At 45.1% G+C, this 20,356-nt stretch overlaps 1 long non-coding RNA gene and 2 other non-coding genes across 3 annotated transcripts; all 3 read left to right on the top strand.

Moving 5' to 3' along the window:
• Positions 1-10,056: 10,056 nt before the first annotated feature.
• LOC148666107 (uncharacterized) lies at positions 10,057-10,636 on the top strand. The gene is made up of 3 exons (XR_015937166.1): positions 10,057-10,132; positions 10,304-10,465; positions 10,545-10,636. It is a non-coding gene; the product is annotated as an uncharacterized LOC148666107 (long non-coding RNA).
• Positions 10,637-20,004: 9,368 nt separating this feature from the next.
• Positions 20,005-20,077, top strand: trnaf-gaa (transfer RNA phenylalanine (anticodon GAA)). Its single transcript has one exon. It is a non-coding gene; the product is annotated as a tRNA-Phe (tRNA).
• Positions 20,078-20,186: 109 nt separating this feature from the next.
• trnav-aac (transfer RNA valine (anticodon AAC)) lies at positions 20,187-20,259 on the top strand. The gene has a single exon. It is a non-coding gene; the product is annotated as a tRNA-Val (tRNA).
• The last annotated feature ends 97 nt before the right edge of the window (positions 20,260-20,356 follow it).

The following is a 20,356-nucleotide window of genomic DNA, read 5'->3' as shown; positions in this document are numbered from 1 at the left end:
GGACTCTCTTAATTGCGCAAATCCGCCCCCACTTGCAAAGATTGATAACGAACAATCAATCTCCGTTCCGCTGTTGTTTTTTATTACATGGAGTGCTAATATGTGTGAGATGTTCCTTTTGAGATGTGTTTTTTGCAGAATAAAGTATAATTTGTAGAACAAAAAAAATCTTATGACAAGGTTTACAAGTTATCTGTTGAACTACATTCTAATAGGTGTGGTCACATTCCAGGTCATTTGTTTACGTTTTTGTTTCTGGAGCAACTGTTAGATGAAATGTGCTAATATGTAACCTAACTCCAGTGTGAATAACTAGAAGAGGGGAGCAGCTCCATTCCAGACCAAGGGAGCTTTGAGATTGGCTGGGCCAGATCTCTCATTTGCATATCTGATTTGGAAATATAACACTAAACCCCCTTCTTGCATGGATTTAACTTGCACCCAAGAGTCCCCTACTGTGTATTGCTACTTATTTTTTTATGATAATTGGTGATTACCAGTTGACAGGTTTTATTTGTTGAATTATAAATGGTTTTGTATTATCATCCTGAATGGCCTGTACTCAAGGTTTGGTAGGGTATGTGTTTTCATTTCAATTCTGTATTAATATTAATATTTCTCATACAACATAAATAGGGTCTTTTATGAATAAAAAGATCTTCTACTTGGAAATCTTAATAAAGCTGTGTGCTTCTATACACTCAAGCAGTTTTGATTCCTAATATTTGACCTTAGGTGTGGGAACGGGTCTTTTTTGCCATTTGATTTCCAATTGATCAGCACAGTATAGAAAATAGACCCCTAAAGCAACCTCAGCAGTGACAAATGTGCAAAAAGTGATCACTTGTTTTCGCCCGCTTTCAAACTGAAACCCTTTGGTGTGTTAAGAGAATGTGATAACCACTACACTGCGCAAGGTGGGAATGGGTGACTTGCAGAGAGTGTTGAACTTCGAGAAAGGACTTCTCTCAGGAATATATTTCCACATTCTGAAGAGGAGATTTACTCCATTTCTGTAGTCTGACTTCCTCTTTTGCTAGAGAGCTGTAGAATGTGGAGTCACCTTTCCAGCTCTGGGAACAGTGTGTAGATAACAGGTTTGTTACTGCCGGATGAGCACAGTAAATTAATACAGCAGAATGAACACACTGTGAGTATTTGAAGGGAATTAACAATCTTTTACGTCTCGCCATGTTCAATGCTGCTGTCATTTCTGTAATATTGTGATTATCACGTTCATCACACATGCGCAAGATCCCCTGTTTGAAATTGGGCAGAAACAGGTGTCTTTTTATCTTCTCACATTTTGCACTCCTGCAAGTGTTTTATGGATCTTGTTTTGTCTTATTGCAAGAATTCGAATTTCCTGTGTCATTCATCACATCACATCACATCAAACAGCCAGCAGATCATGTCACCTTTCAGATAGTCATTCTTCTGCTTCCTAAATTTCCTAGAGACAGGTCTTTTCAGCAGAACTGACAAACGTGGCAAAGCAACCTGATTAGACCAGGTCCTAGAAGTCACTACTCAGTCAGTTACTACTGCCGAAATGCAAGCCCTTCCTCCAGCCTGAAGAAGTTGATCCTACATTACTCATGAAGAAGATGTATCTACCAATCCTCAGAGAGCTGAGCTGGATCACTCCCCTTCTGAATGACGTTGCAGTAACACTCTACCACTCCTCTTCGTGCACTCATGCTGGAACTTTGGGAGGCTACTGCAGACAGCAGAGGTTGGATCGTACACAGAGGTTGAAATAGCTCAGCTGAGAAAGCCTTAGACTGATGCTCTAAAGGTCCCTGGTTCAATCTGGGGTTTTGGCATTTTGTTTCGTTGCGCCATTTGTTCCTCTCTGCAATGCCCTGTGTCCAAAGTCACACTTCCCTTTCTCAGCCTGAATCCCAAACTAGAGTCTTTGTGTCCTTGAGTCCCTCTTTTACCGACACTGATGAAGTACAGAAATAACTTAACATGTTTTGCACTCCTTATGGTGTTTTATGGTGGGACCTGTATTTCTCTATGAATTTCCTTAGTGACAGCCCATTTGTTTTCAATATATTTCTGGTGACGTTATTACATCGGTCTCCCCTGGTGGCTTATTTTCATATCCCACTTCTGACAATGACTTTTCTTATGTCACTTTGATGGGAGTACAATTGGAAAAAAAAACTAAAATGTGTGTAGTTGTTTCCATATCAAACCTGTCTTCTATTTTATACAGTATTCCACAGGAGTGAATCAATTCCTTGTTTAATTTTGCAAATGACCCTGCTGTCAAAAAAACTAAATTCCCATGTAGCCAAGGAGTTGCTAAAAAGCAACTTCACTTTGATGTTTTGTGTTGTTATAACTAATTCATCTCCTTTTTAAAAAATAGATTTCTGTAGAAGAAAGGTGTCTCACTACAGTTTAAATTGTAAACAGGTCATAGAAAAAGCTCCTTAGCTCCTGTATGACAGGCAGGGATTCTCACCATGGTTAAATTGCAACAGTAATAATATTGACAACATTAATAAATGCATATATAATTGAAATTGAAAACATATCTAACACAGCATCTTTTCTGGTTATATACCACAATGCATTGCTGATATTTGTTGTTTGCCATTTAGGTTAAATACTGTCATGTTTTTCTCAGCAATCGTCTTTTGATGTGTAAGTATAAATAATGATAATACTATTTGAATACATACAGGTCTTAATATTATTTTGATTAAAAATAGTACGTTAATAAGCAATAAATGATATATAAAATAGTGTGAAGGTGAAGATCACACAAAATCAACTACAAATGTGGGAATTTTACATTTTTAGGATTATAAATTGCAAGTAGCACATTAGCAACACTACAGTAATGCTAATATAACAATAGTGTTAAAAACTCCTGACCTAATTCCTTACAAATGCTGATACAAAATGTGAATGATTTCAGAGTTTCGGGTATTGGGTCTCCTGATAGAGATCAGAGATGAACTGAGGCATGTGGGAAAGTGTACAGAACTGGTGAACTCACAATTCTACTTCAAGAGGCTGAGCACAATGGAAGTCCTGTACACACAAGTGAGTCCTTGACAACATGGACAATCAAAACCTACTGGTTTGATATTATATTCTCTCTGTGGTGTAGAAAATATTCACTACTAGTATTCTAGGTTACAGATAGGTCATTATGTGACAGCTTACATCTGATTAATAGGATCCATCTCTGGCATACATTCTTATTTTTTGTTTATAATGTATAATCTTGCTAATTTTTTAATGCCAAAATAAAGTGTTTTATAAAAAGCTTCATGTTCTAAGAAATTACTACAACTTTTGAACTTTGAAATATGGCCACTTTGTATTCTAGGACTTAGCAAATACTGCAGAAAAGTGGAGTTAAAATGTGAAAATGTGTAATGGGTATGTCTGATTAGTTGATTAGTGAAGATCCAGTAGTAAAAATAGCTTCTAATATTATTTCTAATATAATATTATTTCCAGATAAACCAACTTTGTAGAGTAGGCAACAGTGATTTCAAAGAAAGTGTGTTCACAGTGTTGTTAAGGTTTTGCTTGTAGATTTTTTAAATATTTTTACATTACATTTTTACTTTGATCAAGTTAAAATATCCACAAACTTTAGCTTAAAGATACCTTGTTAACCACTGAATTTGCAAGGTGTAAAACTGCTAAATTGTCTTTTAAAATATAAGGATTACAGTAGTACATTTGATACTAAATATTTGAGTAAATAAACGTTGAGTGAAAACTCGCTTGAGAAATGTCTAAGCTCAGTCATAATTTAATTTTCAGACTTAAGACAAATTAACTGATCATGGAATTCAACTTCGCTGGCACAAACCAGAAAGATCAAAGACAAAAGAGGTGCCTGGGAGACACAGATCTTTTTAGAGCAATTAAAGGTACTCTTATTCTATGTTGTACTTTCAAACTTTGGGTACTCTTTAATTAGGACAGACTTTATTGCTCAATTACTATGATGCAAGCTAAACTTAATACACTGATTAAGCTTTGATCTTAGTAAAGCTTAATGGTTCTTTTTTGAGATTATATTCAAGAAGAGATTAATCATCATTTGTTGATCATTTGTTCATTTGTTGGAGAACTTGACAATCTTTGACAATTATTATTAAATTAGCATTATACAAATGTGCGTTTAATATGTACCTTAATTGTAATATATATAAACACAATTGGTTTGATATGGATGTTCATTTGAAGGATTTGAGGAAACTATCAAGGATCGCAGAACAACCAAAGATACATTTGGGCATCTGCTATTGGTAAAGATGAAAGAGTACCGTAAGTGTGAAGCTTGCATACACACGAGAGAAAAAATCAGTTTAAATGCACTTCATTAAACTGATGGTGTGCTTATCAATCGTGCATAAAAAATACATAGCAGAGGATGGTTTCGATCCATCGACCTCTGGGTTATGGGCCCAGCACGCTTCCGCTTCGCCACTCTGCTGACAGCTGTTATATTGTGATTCAACACAACTGCTCTATCTTTGCATTCTAAAAGTGCGCCCGAGATGAAAAGTTTCAACGGCAAACGCAGACGTCACTTTGAGCACTTGGTCTTTTATAGTACGAATCATCACAAGCCGCTCTACATGGGCGTGTCTTCAATATCGTTGAGAACCAAACCTTCTGCTTTCCGAGGCAACTGATTCTTTCGTCGTTAATTCCCAAATCTTCAATGAGAATCAGTGAAACTAAAACCAAACACATGTACACACTCGCGTCCTAGCCTGAAAGAAAAATGATGGAAGCATTTGAGGAATAACAAGAATAGTCTGAACAGCTCCAGTCTATCAACTGCTCTACAAAGTGATCGCTACTTCCACACCCAGTTTATAACACTGAAAATGATTCAGGAAGCACAGCAAAGTTCTAAAAGCAGTGGTTGAAAAGCGTCTAGATACATAAAATGACAATTTCTCAAAAGTAAAATCTTCAGGTTTTAAATATTGTCATCCATATATTTTCGTTTTTCTCTTTTTTACATAACACGCTTTCGAGAAATAGACTGTCTTGTAATGAAGGCTGCATTAGAAAATGTGTATCTACATTAAAATCGGGTTTATGACCTTTGCGTTATTCAGCTTTCTTAGCGCTTGGGTCTCGATTCAGATATTGTAATGAAAGCAACAGGGGAGTAAGTTTTCCTTTTCTAAATCAAAGGTGATCTGCTCACAAGGAAGTATAAAAACTTCAGCGTTTACTTTTTGAAGACCGCAAATTGTCGAAACACTATTGCTTCATAAGCTAATAAGTAAGGTTTCTGAGCACGCATTGTATTACTAATGCTGTTATTAATAAAAAAAAGCTTAAATTCACATAATGGAATTTGGACGGCTCAAAGTAGTCTATTCTTTGTACAATTTTACTTGCCCGCTGAGTAGAGTTTAAAGCAACTGCAGCAGAAGTAGCAGTAATAGCAACAACGTGGTTAGAGTGTCACAATACACTCTGTGAAATTATTGCGGCTTCAGATCGTTTTGTTCTGTTGAAGCTGCCTACAGGGTCTGAATTGCTGACATTGGCTGTGATCTTTTTTCAGGTTTCATGAAATTCTTCACATATTTGAAATATTTAATTCGGGTTCGCCTAATACACGGTGCAAACCGTACCTGCAGCAGAATGCTGTTGCACATGAAGCTGTTTTGTTTATCGGTTGTAAGGATTTAGGAGCGTACTACAAATCGAGCAAGCGAAAAGAAAATTAAACAGGAGTCACTTTTTGGATTGCTAATTCATTGTGCTCTGCTCGTCTAGGTTCAAATCCCATCCTTGTCATGGTTAAGGCCTGAGACGTGTGTGTTTTTCCTAAACAGTGTTTGCATTCGTTTCCTCTTTTACTACTGTACTGGAGCAGTAATATGTCTAACATGGTAACACAGGCTGACAGACGGAACATGTGGCCACAAGCTGCAGTATATTTGGTTTGAGGGCAGCAATAACTTTCCTGTGGAGACAGGTGCGCCGGAATTAATACAGCTCTTTCGAGCGGAAAGAGTAACAAGAATTGACTTAAACTTACCAGTTATGTTCAATAGCTAAAAACACAAAACCAACCTCTTCAGTGGTTGAATCTAAATAACAGAAGCCAATGCTGCCATCAAGGAAAAAAAAAATCCTGAGTTATGTAGTTTTGAGACTAAATATCTGACTTTCAGTTTGAAGCGGTACAATGGATTCCAGGTCACATCCTGATTCAGGATATATATGAGTGTTCTAATGGTTAAAACTGTGTTTACATGAGGTACAAGCAGTAACATTTTCATTGCGAGAAGAAAGTCAGTCCGTGCGCATTTCTCAGCGTGCACATTGTCAGGAACACTAAACCCACAGTGCCAGCAAACCTTTCGATAGCCTGTAGGTACTGCCATTGCAAATGTAATAGGTTGTTCATACACACATATGATACAGTTACTATCTCGTAATTAGGAGATAATTTGGTATTTCTTATTTACGATAACTGAGGATTTTTTTTCCTTGGTGGCAACAATACGCTTTTGCTAAACAGTAAATAATAGACTCTGCTTTCAAAATAGCTGCACCAGGCATTCGGATACAGAAAAACACAGGGATTTAAAATTCAGGAATATGAATGGCCAGTTGCTTACAGCTAGGGTTTTTACGTTTTCTTATTTAGCGATTTGTGTATCAATCTTTTAACAATTCATTAAAATGCTAACAATATGTAAAATCAAAAGAACAGCACCGTTAAATGCTGGGGAGACAGGTAGTTTTTTTTTTTCAATCAGATGCCTATCTCTAATGCTGTGTGTGAGAGCTTACTGTACGTACCTTTTCTTTTCTCACATTTTCTGACAACTATTCCAAAGGGGCACCCTGTCAGCTCCTAAAACTTTTTAAAAGTCTGCCTGCATGTTTGATTATTGTCGTTTTATTTAGAAAAAGTTCAATATTGATCATAATTAAAGAAAATTAGGATCACGAATAAAAAAGGGCTGAAGATGCGAGTTGCTCTTGAATCAGAGCTGGGCGACACGGGCTTCTGTTCTGATATGATTGTACGAGAAGCAGGAGGAATCTCTTCTCTCCTATGGAGCATGAGCTGAATCAGGAGTGAGACATTTCGTATGCTCGTGCATATGTTAACGCATGACCTACATCGTAAAACTAAATTAAAAACTAACATTAAGTTGTCAAAGACATTCATTTATATACAAACAAGAGACAGACATAGTAATGATTCTACATTAACTTGTCCTACACTGATCAGACTAATTGAAATGTATGAAAGCCCGTTTCCGCCAGGGAGTTACAAAAAAACGCGCTATGGTATCGCAGAATTCCGACTAAGTAACTCAGAATTGCGACTTAGTAACTCACAACTCCGACTTTATATCTCACATTTGCAACTTCGAAATAGCCCATATTTCATTGTCTGTCCTTTTGTTATTGTAACGGATTCGGGTTCTAGCTAGCAAGACCCCGAATCCGTTACAATAACAAAAGGACAGGCAATGAAATATGGGCTATTTCGAAGTCGGAAATGTGAGAGATAAAGTCAGAATTCTGAGTTTCTAGGTCGCAATTCTATGATTCTAAGTCACAATTGAGAGATACCATAGTGCGTTTTTTTTTACTCCCTGGCGGAAACGGGCTTCCGTAGGTTCTCAGTGCTGCGAAGCAAAAGCAATCTCTGGAAAATCAGACAAATTATTATCAGATCATGTCAAAAGCTGATCAGTATTTCTTTACTGGAAAACAAAGAAATGCTTGTATTACACATTTTAATATGACATGCAATTACACATGAAAAATAGTTAAATTATTTTCATTGCGGTACGTGTTGATAGAACAGCCCCCTCGATAAAAGAAAGTGTGGACGGACTTGTCGCATGTTCCGTACTCTGTCTGACAGCGAGTTTAACACACTGTCCTCGTAAATTAGAAACTAATTGAACAATAAATTAATCTGAGCACATTTTACACCTGTGGGTGATTTAATTCTGTCGAAATTACGTGGAACTCCTGCGCTGAGCTCAGATACACACGGGAAAGTGTGCAGGCTGCTTCACGGAGTCCCGCCTCAGACTGGAAGCAGGTTCTAATTAGACGCTGAGAACAATCCGGGTCTCTGTATGTAATTGATTGTGTTGATTGAGCGGTAGTGTGACCAGGTGTGGTAGCAGGTCCTGCCAGTATAAAAACCTAGTCACCGCGTTCATACTTTATTCTCTCTTGCTTCAACACAGTTTGGTGGTTTATTTTATTTCTGTAGCAATTTAGCGGGACGTTAATTTGGCGATGCGCTCTTTTCTTTTTGTGCTGTGCCTGTGCGCAGGGGCCGGGCTCCCCGCACTGGTCTCCGCCGGGCCGGCTGGCTGGGACTCTCGGGAATTGGCGCTCCAGGCCGACCTCCCGGCTCCTGAAGACGCAGCACAGTCTGAGGACTTGAGCCTGGCAGATGCGCCCTCCGAAGACCTGTCTGCAAGCGAGAACGACTCGCAGTCCTTGACTTCCGCCGCCTTCCTGTGTCCAGAGACGCGTACTCGCCCTACTTCGACAAGGAGAAGATGAAGCCGGCAGCCGCCCCTTACCCGCCTACATCAAGAGCGTCCTGTTTCCTCCCCAGCGAGGGCGGCAGCCGGCTCGCCCGGCTATCGGGGGTACCCGAGGAGTGGCTGTGTGGTGCGACTCCAGCAGGATGTACGTGAGGGTCAGTCGGCTCCTGTTCGGCTTCAGCTGTCGGCCATCGGAGGTGACCTTGGGCAACTGCAGCGTCAGCCGAACCACACGCCGTTACTTCTACTTCATCTACGGGCTTCACGAGTGCGGTACCGAGCGATCGGTAAGCGGGTCTTCATCTACAGGCAGTGTATCGATGTGAGCTGTAGGGCCAGTATCGGGGTTGCCTTTCCTGGGAATACCCCTTCCTCTGTGACCCTGCAGGTTGTCCAGGGCCGCCTGGTGTACTCCAACACTCTCCGCTATGCCCCGCCCTCCTCCAGTGCGCCTGTGCATCGCTTCATTCCCTTCTCTGTGCCGGTCAAGTGCTCCTACAACAGGTAGGCAGGGCTCTGCCGCTGCTGAGAAGCTGCTGGGAAAGTGTCCAGAAGCCCCTCATCCCCTCTGTCCTGCAGGTTCCACTACTCCTACAAGGTTGGCTATGTCCCCACGTGGGCCAGGAGAAGGACCTTCTTCAAGGACCTGAAGAACAAGCACAGCTTTGTGCTGCTCACCACCAACTGTAAGCTCCTTGAGTGAGTGGCTCCTCCTGCCTGCAGGGGGCGCTGTGTGCAGGTGTAATGCTGCCTCTCTCTCCAGCCCACTGGGTCCGGCTCTCTCCTAAGGATGAGTACTTCCTGGGTCAGCCCATGTACTTCCAGGCCACTGCCTACTTTGCCACAGCAGAGCAGAGGCTGTACATCCACTCGTGTTACGTAACGGAGAAACCAGACCAGCACTCCCAGCCCCGTTTCCCTGTGATCGACAACTTGGGGTACGGCCCCTTCTGGGAGGAGAGGTGGGCAGGAGCCCCGAGAGCCTGCAGGGGTTCATCCTTGTCCTTGTCCCCAGGTGCATGGTGGACAGCAAGGCAGATGGCTGCCTGTCCAGGTTTGTCCCCTCCAAGCAGAAGGATGTGCTCCGCTTCACAATTGATGCCTTCCTCTTCCAGAAGAAGCTGTCCAGGAAGGTACTGCTCTCAAAGGCTGCTCGGCCTTCTTGCTCTACTGATCCATTGTCTGCTTTTTCATCCATGATCTAGATGTGAACCAGACTGTGGCAGCTGTAGTGCCTAGAGCTGCCAGCTTGCCTTCACTGATGGCAGAAGGTCCTTCTCTGTCCCTCTATTGGCCTTGATCCCTTAATGCTGTGACCTTCCCTCTTGCAGCATGAAGTGACTGAGCTGTACATGCACTGTGTCATGGCTGTGGCTCCTGCTAAAGCAACACCAGGGACCAAGTCCTGCACCTACAACAGGGAGGCGAAGAGGTACTTCTGCAAGGAGCCTGCTGAGGGTGCTCTGGGACATGCCAGGTGGAGGTCTCACCTGTCCTCCTCTCCTCCAGGTGGGAGGAGCTGTATGGTGACCATGAGGCCTGTGCCTGCTGTGAGTCCAGGTGTGCTGGCAGTTGGAATGAAGGTGGGTCTGGTTCTCTATCCCTTGTGGATGCATCTCTGCTCAAGAGACAACCATGCTTGGACAACTGAGGAATGATCCCATGCTGGACAAAGGGACTGTTTAGATGAGTAGCATCACTGTGGGACTCTGGGTATAGCAGATCCCTCACTCCTGGGTGCTGCTTGTCCACAGGTACCAGGAGCCTGGTGACCAGCAGTCGGGTGGCTGTGGCACCAGTAGAAGCTCCTCTGGATGTGGGAGCTGACTGGACTGAGGATGAGGAGGGAGACCCTCAGAGCACCAGTGAGGATGTGGAGGGAGCAGAGGACTTTGGAGATGTTGGCCAGTGGACAGGTAGGGTCTGGCAGGAGGAGCTCCTGTAGGGGTGGGTGTCCTGCAGTTCAGCTGGATTGTTCTCCTTCTTCCTCCCCAGGTGCTTGAATGAAGGCACCAGCCTGGCCCTTGTGACTCTCCTGCCTCCACTCGCCTTGTAATGGCAACATTTCAATAAAGCTGTGAAAGACCCTTCTACCTGCCCTTGTTTCTTTATGGTTTATAGGTTTGAATGGGGTGGAGAGATTCAAGGGAAGTGAGACCCATTAATAAATGGAAGCACTGTATTTGTGGGGGTTCCCCTTTCAAGAATGCTTCCTGTATTGCTGCCAATGAGGACTGAAAATGGCTGGAGTAATAAAGCATTGTACTGGGGGAAGATGGCTGCACTATTCCTTGGGCAGGGCAGTGTGACTTTTTTTACTGTGGGAGAGACAGAGGTGTTCAATATACTGGAAATCCTCCCGTTTCCGAGAGGGGTAGTGGTTATGGAGTGAGTTGCTACTGTAGTGCCCAATAAGAGTGAGATCTGGTGTCCTATTCTGGGCTGCACAAACTGACTAAAATAAACACAAGGAAGGAATTGTCAACAGGGGCTTGGTGTAAAGTAGGCCTTCCTTCCTTAGCAGAGGAACAATACTGGTGTGTGAACATCAGTGAATAAAGGTACAGTTAGAATCTTGGAGGTCTTGTCTTATGGGTGTTGGTTTCACAGCAGTGGTAGTGGACAGTCATGAGAAGTATTAGGATTGAGACTGGAGATCCCAGTACTTGATCCGGAAGACAGGTGTTCACAACTACCTCTACCAGCAACACAGACGGTGTAGATTGAGACTGAACGCTTACTACACAAAGACTCTCCACTGTTTCAGTGTCCCGTGTCATGGATTTCAAGTGAATCCTAGTCTTCCTTTGTGACTACCTATAATTTGCACAAATCATGATGGCCCACTAAGGCTGTCAATTTTTAGCCCTACTGCAGTGCCCTATTAAAGTTTCAAGGATTTAGAATAAACTATTTTATATAATGGTTCTGAAGGTTCATTTCTAATATTGAGGACAATGGGTTATATACCCAACGTTCTTACCAAAGGATAAGAGACCTTTTGCTATATAAAAAGACTCCTTTCCACCACTAATTTATTCAGGTTTGGTTCATTTGGGTTTTATCAGTTAAACATTTAATATTGTATTTGTCAGTTTGTTGATGCCTATATATCACAGTGATCTGCACACACATCTTTGACTGAATATGGGCTGCCAAACCTCTCCACCAAACTTGTGTATCACGGTAGATACACAAGAAGTTTCTTTGTAATAACAGGGTTGGTGCCAGTATTCAGATTGGGTCAACTGCAAGGTAAGAACAGTATCACATTAACTGGAGATGATCCAGAGATTAGCATGCAGCTCTGTACGCCAGATTAATACCGATTTGCAACGCGCTCGTCTGCTGACTTAAGTGCCCTGCTCAGTAATCACAATGTTCCCAATTGCAATGAGCCCAAGGAAACAGCTGCTGCCCTCTAGAGGACACTACAGGACAGGAGACAGGACTAAGTACAATTCCTGCAATAGACTAAGCAGTTTAGTGCCAAACTAATGGAACACTGAATCCTATGGGACAGTTCCGAATGTAGTAACAGCTTAATACTGAAATAATATCATAAACACCTCGTGATCTTAAGAATCTGTCGCTGTTAAAAAGTATTGTAATAATAAGCTAAAACTGTACTGCAGCCACAACACAGTGGACCTGCAGCTCCTGTCCTGATCATACAGAAAGATGTCATCACTATGTAGTGTGCTCTCTGAAGGCACCAGTTCTGTAGGGTTTGGGCATTTACTGGGACAATTATTAATTGTAGCAGTAAATCACAAAATTGATTCTTTTGATGGCTTTAGAATCCAACTATGCGATATAACTCAAACAACGCACACACACAGGTACTAATACACGAGGATACATTTATTAATACATAGAATATGCATATAAACCTAACAGATCTTATCGAGAGGGTTATCAGAATACAAAAGATATATATTCAGTCAGTTACGAAGTGTTACATATATCAAGAGGACATACGTTCAGTATATCATTAATTTAGACCGTTTCATAAAGTGAACTTGGTTACAACTTCTACATTAGATACTCAAAACAAGTACATAACTCTTAGGAATTAAATTGATATCAACTGGTTGGGATAACAATTGAATTCTCGAGCAGTAATGCAGTGAAGTTGAATACTCATCCAAACTCTGGGGATTCAGATCTCCTGCGGGCACAAAGAAACAGTTGCAGGCTGTTGCTGTCCAATCCGCGCTCTCTGACTCGGTGCCAGGCTGTGCTGTGCGGCTTGCGACGGTGCGCTGCTGATGCTCACTGACCAGCTAGTTAGTTTTGGCTTTAACTAGCAAAGTTTATGCACAGGAGAAAAGATGACTGTGGGTCCCAGCAAGTCAGGAAGAGGACCGGTTCGTTCCTGATGATGAGCTAGTTCTGAATAGTGATTCAGCTGTCCACAGTTCTGACCTGTTCACGAGGCTTGCTGCTGATGCTAACCTCGGGTGGATCCTCTGGTTACTCTCTGGCAACCTCCGCTCTAGACTCTTAGAACAAAGGAAAGTTCTGGCACTCGGACACACTGGCCGTTCCGTGGTTGTCCAGGCTGAGTCTCAGGATGGTCAGGAGGCGCGCTGCGAGAATGTCCTGCCCTTGGGAGCCTTCTGCTTCTGGGCCGTCCTGCCCTGGAATTCTCCTTTGAGAAGTCCACAGAATCCTACTGGAGCTCTGTGTTGCCTGTTTTTACCTGGAGGAACTTCAGCTCATTCATTGGCTGAAAGTTCCATGGGCATCAGAGTCCCCCGTGGGTTACTCAGCCCTACCAGTCCCTGATTGGTTGATCAAGATGAGATATGAGTCACTTACTCCTGACACTTAGGAATGCAATCGAGATGTCCATCTGGCACTCCCTAGACAGATAGGCGCCAATGGATGACCATTGATCATGATAGCCAGGCTTAGCTAAGTGCATCCCCCTTTGGGAGCTGTCCCTTATCAAAAGAAAACATCTTTAAATCAGCCTGCATGAATAGCTTCTCTGTGGCTGCACCACAGAGATGAAGGGAGAGATGGGGCCTCATTTGGAAAAGCACAGCAACACTTAATTCTGTCTTATTAACCAGCATTGCCGCTACAGTGCTTAACGCAGAGAGTGGCGAGGCTGGGATGTCAGGGCCATACGACAATTCTTTATGCAGAGAGTGGAGGCATTGGTGTCAGGGCCATACGACAGTGCTTTATGCAGAAACTGGCGGGGGTGGGAAGTCAGGGCCTGATGAGACTGCTTTATGCAGAGGGTGGAGGGGTGGGTGTCAGGGCCATACAACACTTCTTTACGTAGACAGTGGCGGGGGTGGGATGTCAGAGCCTGAGAACACTGCTTAACGCAGAGGGTGGAGGGGTGGGTGTCAGGGCCATACGACACTTCCTTACGCAGAGAGTGGCAGGGGTGGGATGTCAGGGCCTGACGGTACTGCTTTACGCAGATAGTGGCGGGGGTGGGATATCAGGGCTTAACAACATTGCTTTATGCAGAGAGTGGAAAGTTGGGTGTCAGGGCCATACGACAGGGGTTAACGCAGAGAGTGGCGAGGGTAGGATATCAGGGCCATACGATAATTCTTTACGCAGAGAGTGGAGGGATTGGTGTCAGGCCCATACGACAGTGCTTAACGCAGTGAGTGGCGAGGCTGGGATGTCAGGGCCATATGACACTGCTTTACACGGAGAGTGGAGGGGTGGGTGTCAGGGCCATACGACACTTCTTTAAGTAGAGTGTGGCTGGGGTGGGATGTCAGGGCTTGACGACACTGCTTTATGCAGAGAGTGGAGGGGTGGGTGTCAGGGCTATACGACAGTGCTATACGCAGAGAGTGGTGGGGGTGTGATGTTAGGGCCATACGACAGTGCTTTATACAGAGAGTGGCGGGGGGATGTCAGGGCCTGAAGATACTGCTTTACGCAGATAGTGGTGGGGGTGTGATGTCAGGGCCATACGACACTTCTTTAAGCAGGGAGTGGCAGGGGTGGGATGTCAGGGCCTGACGATACTGCTTTACGCAGATAGTGGCGGGGGTGGGATGTCAGGGCCAGACGACAGTGCTTTACGCAGAGAGTGGAGGGGGTGGAATGTCAGGGTTTGACGTCACTGCTTTAAGCACAGAGTGGATGGGTGAGTGTCAGGGCCATAAGACACTTCTTTGCGCAGAGAGTGGCAGGAGTTGGATGTCAGGGCCTAAAGATACTACTTTACGCAGTTAGTGGTGGAGGTGGGATGTCAGGGCCATACGACACTTCTTTACATAGAGAGTGGAGGGGGTAGGATGTCAGGGCTTGACGTCACTGCTTTATGCAAAGAATGGAGGGGTGGGTGTCAGGGCTATACGACACTTCTTTACGCAGACAGTGGCGGGAGTGGGATGTCAGGGCTTGACGTCACTGCTTTATGCAAAGAATGGAGGGGTGGGTGTCAGGGCTATACGACTGTGCTTTCCGCAGAGAGTGGTGAGGGTGTGATGTCAGGGCCATACAACAGTGCTTTACACAGAGAGTGGCGGGGGTGGGATGTCAGGGCCTGACAACACTGCTTGACGCAGAGAGTGTAGGGGTGGGTGTCAGGGCCATACTACACTTCTTTACGTAGAGAGTGGCGGGGGTGGGATTTCAGGGCTTGACGACACTGCTTTATGCAGAGAGTGGAGGGGTGGGTGTCAGGGCTATACGACAGTGCTTTACGCAGAGAGTAGTGGGGGTGTGATGTCAGGGCCATACGACACTGCTTTACACAGAGAGTGGCGGGGTTGGGATGTCAGGGCCATACGACACTGCTTGACACAGAGAGTGGCGGGGGTGGGATGTCAGGGCCTGACGATACTGCTTTACGTAGAGAGTGGCGGGGGTGGGATGTCAGGGCTTGACGACACTACTTTATGCAGAGAGTGGAGGGGTGGGTGTCAGGGCCATACGACACTTCTTTACGTAGAGCGTGGCGGGGGTGGGATGTCAGGGCCTGAAGATACTGCTTTTCGCAGAGAGCGGTGGAGGTGGGATGTCATGGTTATACGACAGTGCTTTCCACTGAGAGTGGTGGGGGTGGGATGTCATGGCCGTAAGACACTGCTTTATGCAGAGACTTGAGGGATTGATGTCAGGGCCATACGACAGTGCTCCACTCAGGCCTCTGCTTGAATTTCTACTCCTCCTCTCTCTCCCTACCTCTACCTCTCCCTCTCCCTACCTCTCTCCCTACCTCTCCCTTTTCCCCTCCCTACCTCTCTCCCTACCTCTACCTCTCCCTCTCTGTGGGGCCAGCAGGGGGCGCTCACCTTGCGGTCTGTGAGGGTCCTATTGCCCCAGTATAGTGACGGGGGACACGATCTGGCCCACCAGCGACAAGCAGGTTACCAGATCTAGACAAAGGGGGCAACTCTTAGTCGTATGAGCTTAGTCACACATCGCAGCGATTAAAAAAACAAAACAAACATATTATGTCCGTTACTAACGACTTTTTTTTCCTACATTGAAAGTCTCTTTCCTGGGTGATTTTCTACCGCGCCTGGGGCTCTTCATTTCTCCTGGGTGTCTCATCGCGGGCGGATTTGAAACAGACCACAGAACCTGCCGCTGCAGTGCTCTCGGTTAGAGGCTCTCATCCTGCATCACCAATCTTACACAGGAGGGACGGAGCTGGATTTCTGTCTGGAAAATAAACTCCAGAGTGAGAGAGAGAGAGAGCAGAGAGGGGTAGGGAGAGGTAGAGAGAGGTAGAGCGCTAGAGAGGTAGAGAGAGGGAGAGAGGTGGAGGGCGAGGGAGAGGGAGAGAGGTGGAGAGAGAGGGGGTTAGGGAGAGAGGGAGAAGTAGAGAGAGGGAGAGGGAGAGGTAGGGAGAGAGGTAGGGAGGGGAAAAGGGAGAGGTAGAGAGAGGGAGAGGTAGAGGTAGGGAGAGAGAGGGAGGAGGAGTACAAATTCAAGAAGGGGAAAATCCACAACACAACACAGGCGTCGGCATGCATGGGCTACAAAAGGAACAAGTAAAATGTTTCTTCTGGGCTGAAAAGAGAAGGAAGGAAAACACACCGTTGCGGCGCTACGACACGAAGACGCCGAACCAGTTGAGCACAGCAAACCCAACCTGCTCTCACAAGTTGCTTGCGCTTCAGGCGAAATAAAAGCTGCTGAGCTAAATCAGGAAAGCGGTAACTATTAGGACTGCTCACTGTTCCTCAGGCTGGGACAGGAGAGCACAAACTGTATTATTATTATTGAGAGACAGGCTCACTGTCTGTTCCTCAGGCTGGGACAGAGGATCACACACTGTATTATTATTATTTAGAGACAGGCTCACTGTCTGTTCCTCAGAGTTGGACAGGAGATCCCACACTGAATTATTATTATAGAGAGACAGGCTCACTGTATGTTCCGCAGGCTGGGTCAGGAACTCACACAGTATTATTATTATTATTATTGAGAGACAGTCTCACTGTCTGTTCCTCAGGCTGGGACAGGAGATCACACACTGTATTATTATTATTATTGAGAGACAGGCATACTGTCTGTTCCCCAGGCTGGGACAGGAGATAACACTGTATTATTATTGAGAGACAAACTCACTGTCTGTTCCTCAGGCTGGGACAGTAGATCACACTGTATTATTATTATTTAGAGACAGACTCACTGTCTTTTCCTCAGTCTGGGACAGGTGGTCACACACTGTGTATTATTATTGAGACAGGCTCACTGTCTGTTCCTCAGGCTGGGACAGTAGATCACACTGTATTATTATTATAGAGAGACAGGCTCACTGTATGTTCCGCAGGCTGGGTCAGGAACTCACACAGTATTATTATTATTATTGAGAGACAGTCTCACTGTCTGTTCCTCAGGCTGGGACAGGAGATCCCACACTGAATTATTATTATTGAGAGACAGGCTTACTCTCTGTTCCTCAGGCTGAGACAGGACATCCCACACTGGATTATTATTATTGAGAGACAGGATCACTGTCTGTTCCGCAGGCTAAGACAGGAGATCACATACTGTATTATTATTATTGAGAGAGGCTTACTGTCTGTTCCCTGGAGGCTGGGACAGGAGATCACACGCTGTAATATTATTATTGAGAGACAAGCTCACTGTCTGTTCCTTAGGCTGGAACAGGAGATCACACACTGTACTTTTATTATTGAGAGACAGGCTCACTGTTCCTCAGGCTGGGACAGGAGATCAGACTGTATTATTAATATTGAGAGACAACCTCACTGTTCCTCAGGCTGGGACAGGAGATGACACACTGTATTATTATTAATATTATTGAGAGACAGGCTCACTGTTCCTCAGGCTGGGACAGGAAATCACACAGTGTATTATTATTATTGAGAGACAGGCTCACAGTCTGTTCCTCAGGCTGGGACAGGAAATCACACACTGTACTTTTATTATTGAGAGACAGGCTCACTGTTCCTCAGGCTGGGACAGGGGATCACACTGTATTATTATTATTGACAGATAAACTCGCTGTTCCTCAGGCTGAGACAGTAGATCGCACTGTATTATTATTATTGAGAGTCTGGTTCACTGTTCCCCAAGCTGGGACAGGAGGTCACACACTGTATTATTATTATTGAGAGACAGGTTCGCTGTCTGTTCCTCAGGCTAGTACAGGAGATCAACCACTGTATTATTATTATTGAGATACAGGCTCACTGTGTGTTCCTCAGGCTGAGACAGTAGATCACACTGTATTATAATTATTGAGAGGCTGACTCACTGTTTCCCAGGCTGGGACAGGAGATCACACACTGGATTATTATTATTGAGAGACAGGCTCACTGTCTGTTCCTCTGGCTGGGGCAGGGAATCACATACTGTATTATTAGTAATATTGAGAGACAGACTCGCTGTCTGCTCCTCAGGCTGGGACAGGAGATCACACACTGTTGTAGTGTGCTCTCACGAGGCACCAGTTCTGTAGGGCTTTGGGTATTTACTGGGACAATTATTTTTGTGGCAGTAAATCACAAAATTAATTCTTTTAATGGTCTTAGAATCCAACCATGCGATATAACTCAAACAACGCACACACAGGTACTAATACACGAGGATACATTTATTAAGATATAGAATATGCATGTAAACCTAACAGATCTTATCGTAAGGGTTATCAGAATACAAAAGATATAAATTCATTCAGTTACAAAGAGTTACAAATATCAAGAGGACATAAGTTCGGTATGTCATTCATTTAGAACTTTAGAAGTTTTCAACTTCTACATTAGATACTCAAAACAAGTACATAACCCTTAGGAATTAAATTGATATCAACTGGTTGGGAGCAGTAATGCAATGAAGTTGAATACTCACTGCCGCTGGGCCTGTATTCTCACCGTTTCCGTAGTGTAGCGGTTATCACGTTGGCCTCACACGCGAAAAATCCCCGGTTTGAAAGCAGACGGAAACAGCCTCGTTTTGCACGCTCCTGTACTTCATAGAGGTCTTGAGCGACCGGTCATTTGTTCCCAATGTATTTCCGGTGCCTTCGTGCACTCTTGTACCAAACGCACGTTCCTTCCGAGGAGCCGAGAGATCATGTCAGCATTTCGCGTCTGAACGGAAAACACAAACGACCAACTCGGAATGACTTGCCTTTGACGCTTTTCAAAGTGTTCTTTGTGCACGACGACTGCGCCGCCTAGCGGATACAAAGGGGTTGTACAACTTTGAACTAGCAAATGGAAGAGGGCTAAGCCCCCTCTCTTTTAGCCCAGGTTCGATCTGTCTCCCAGAATCACCAGGGCGCACACACACACACACACCCGTGCCGTTGAAGTGCTCTGCTTCATTTCTAAGGGCAACTCAACATTCACTCCTACCCCGAGTGCAGAAAAGACAGCATCCACAGCAACAACAGCTCAGGTCTCTGCACAGGAGCTAAGCTGCCCTCATCTCCTCTGCTCTGTGGCTCCTGCGGAGTGGAGTCCTGCCTGGAGCCGTGTTTGCAGGCGGCGGCTCCCCGCGCCCTGTCTGGGCGTCGTGTCCAAGAGCTCCTGGGAGGAAGAGAGAGCCCTCCCACTCGGGGGCTTTTCCACGGTCTGTGTGAGGAGGGGCGGGTGTGTCCAGTAGCTTATCGAGCGGAAGCCTGGGGCGGCGGAGAGCTGTGATTGTGCAGACCTTGAGGTGTCACCTCTTTGTCTGCTTTCCCGCCCCCCCTCCGCCCAAGCTCTGCTCCAAAGTAGCCCGGCAACCCCTCACACCTGCACGTGTCACAACCTAAGGTGCGGTCATGAGACACCCATGGGGTGTCGTTCTGTTCTTGCTAATTGTTTCCTGCCCGTCGCAGGCAGGAGTCCATGCGAGGAAGATGCGCTGGACAGAGCTCAGAGGGCGCAGCTGGGTGGCTTTCCTTCTGAGTGACGTTCCTGCAACACTCTCCCGCTACTCTTGGTGCGCTCATGCCACAACACAGGAAGGCTGCAGCAGGTGGCTGTGGGCTTTGCGCACTGCCGAAATAGCTTAGTTGGGAGAGCGTTAGACTGAAGATCTGAAGGTCCCTGGTTCGATCCCGGGTTTCGGCATTTCGTTTCATCGCGACCTTTGTTCCTCTCTCCAGCGCCACCTGCCTAAAGTGACGCGTCCCTTTCTCAGCCCGAAACGCAAGCGAGACACCAGCAGCAGTCCCTACAGGTTTCCGTAGTGTAGCGGCTATCACGTTCGCCTAACACGCGAAAGGTCCCCGGTTCGAGACCGGGTGGAAACAGCCTCGTTTTGCACGCTCCTGTACTTCACAGAGGTCTTGAGCGACCGGTCATTTGTTCCCAATGTATTTCCGGTGCCTTCGTGCACTCTTGTACCAA

The sequence above is a fragment of the Lepisosteus platostomus genome, chromosome 5 (genome assembly GCF_059453375.1).
Source record: "Lepisosteus platostomus isolate fLepPlt1 chromosome 5, fLepPlt1.hap1, whole genome shotgun sequence".
Classification (NCBI taxonomy): domain Eukaryota; kingdom Metazoa; phylum Chordata; class Actinopteri; order Semionotiformes; family Lepisosteidae; genus Lepisosteus; species Lepisosteus platostomus.
Note: the sequence above shows the minus strand (reverse complement) of the source record. Positions and strands in the feature narration are given on the sequence as shown.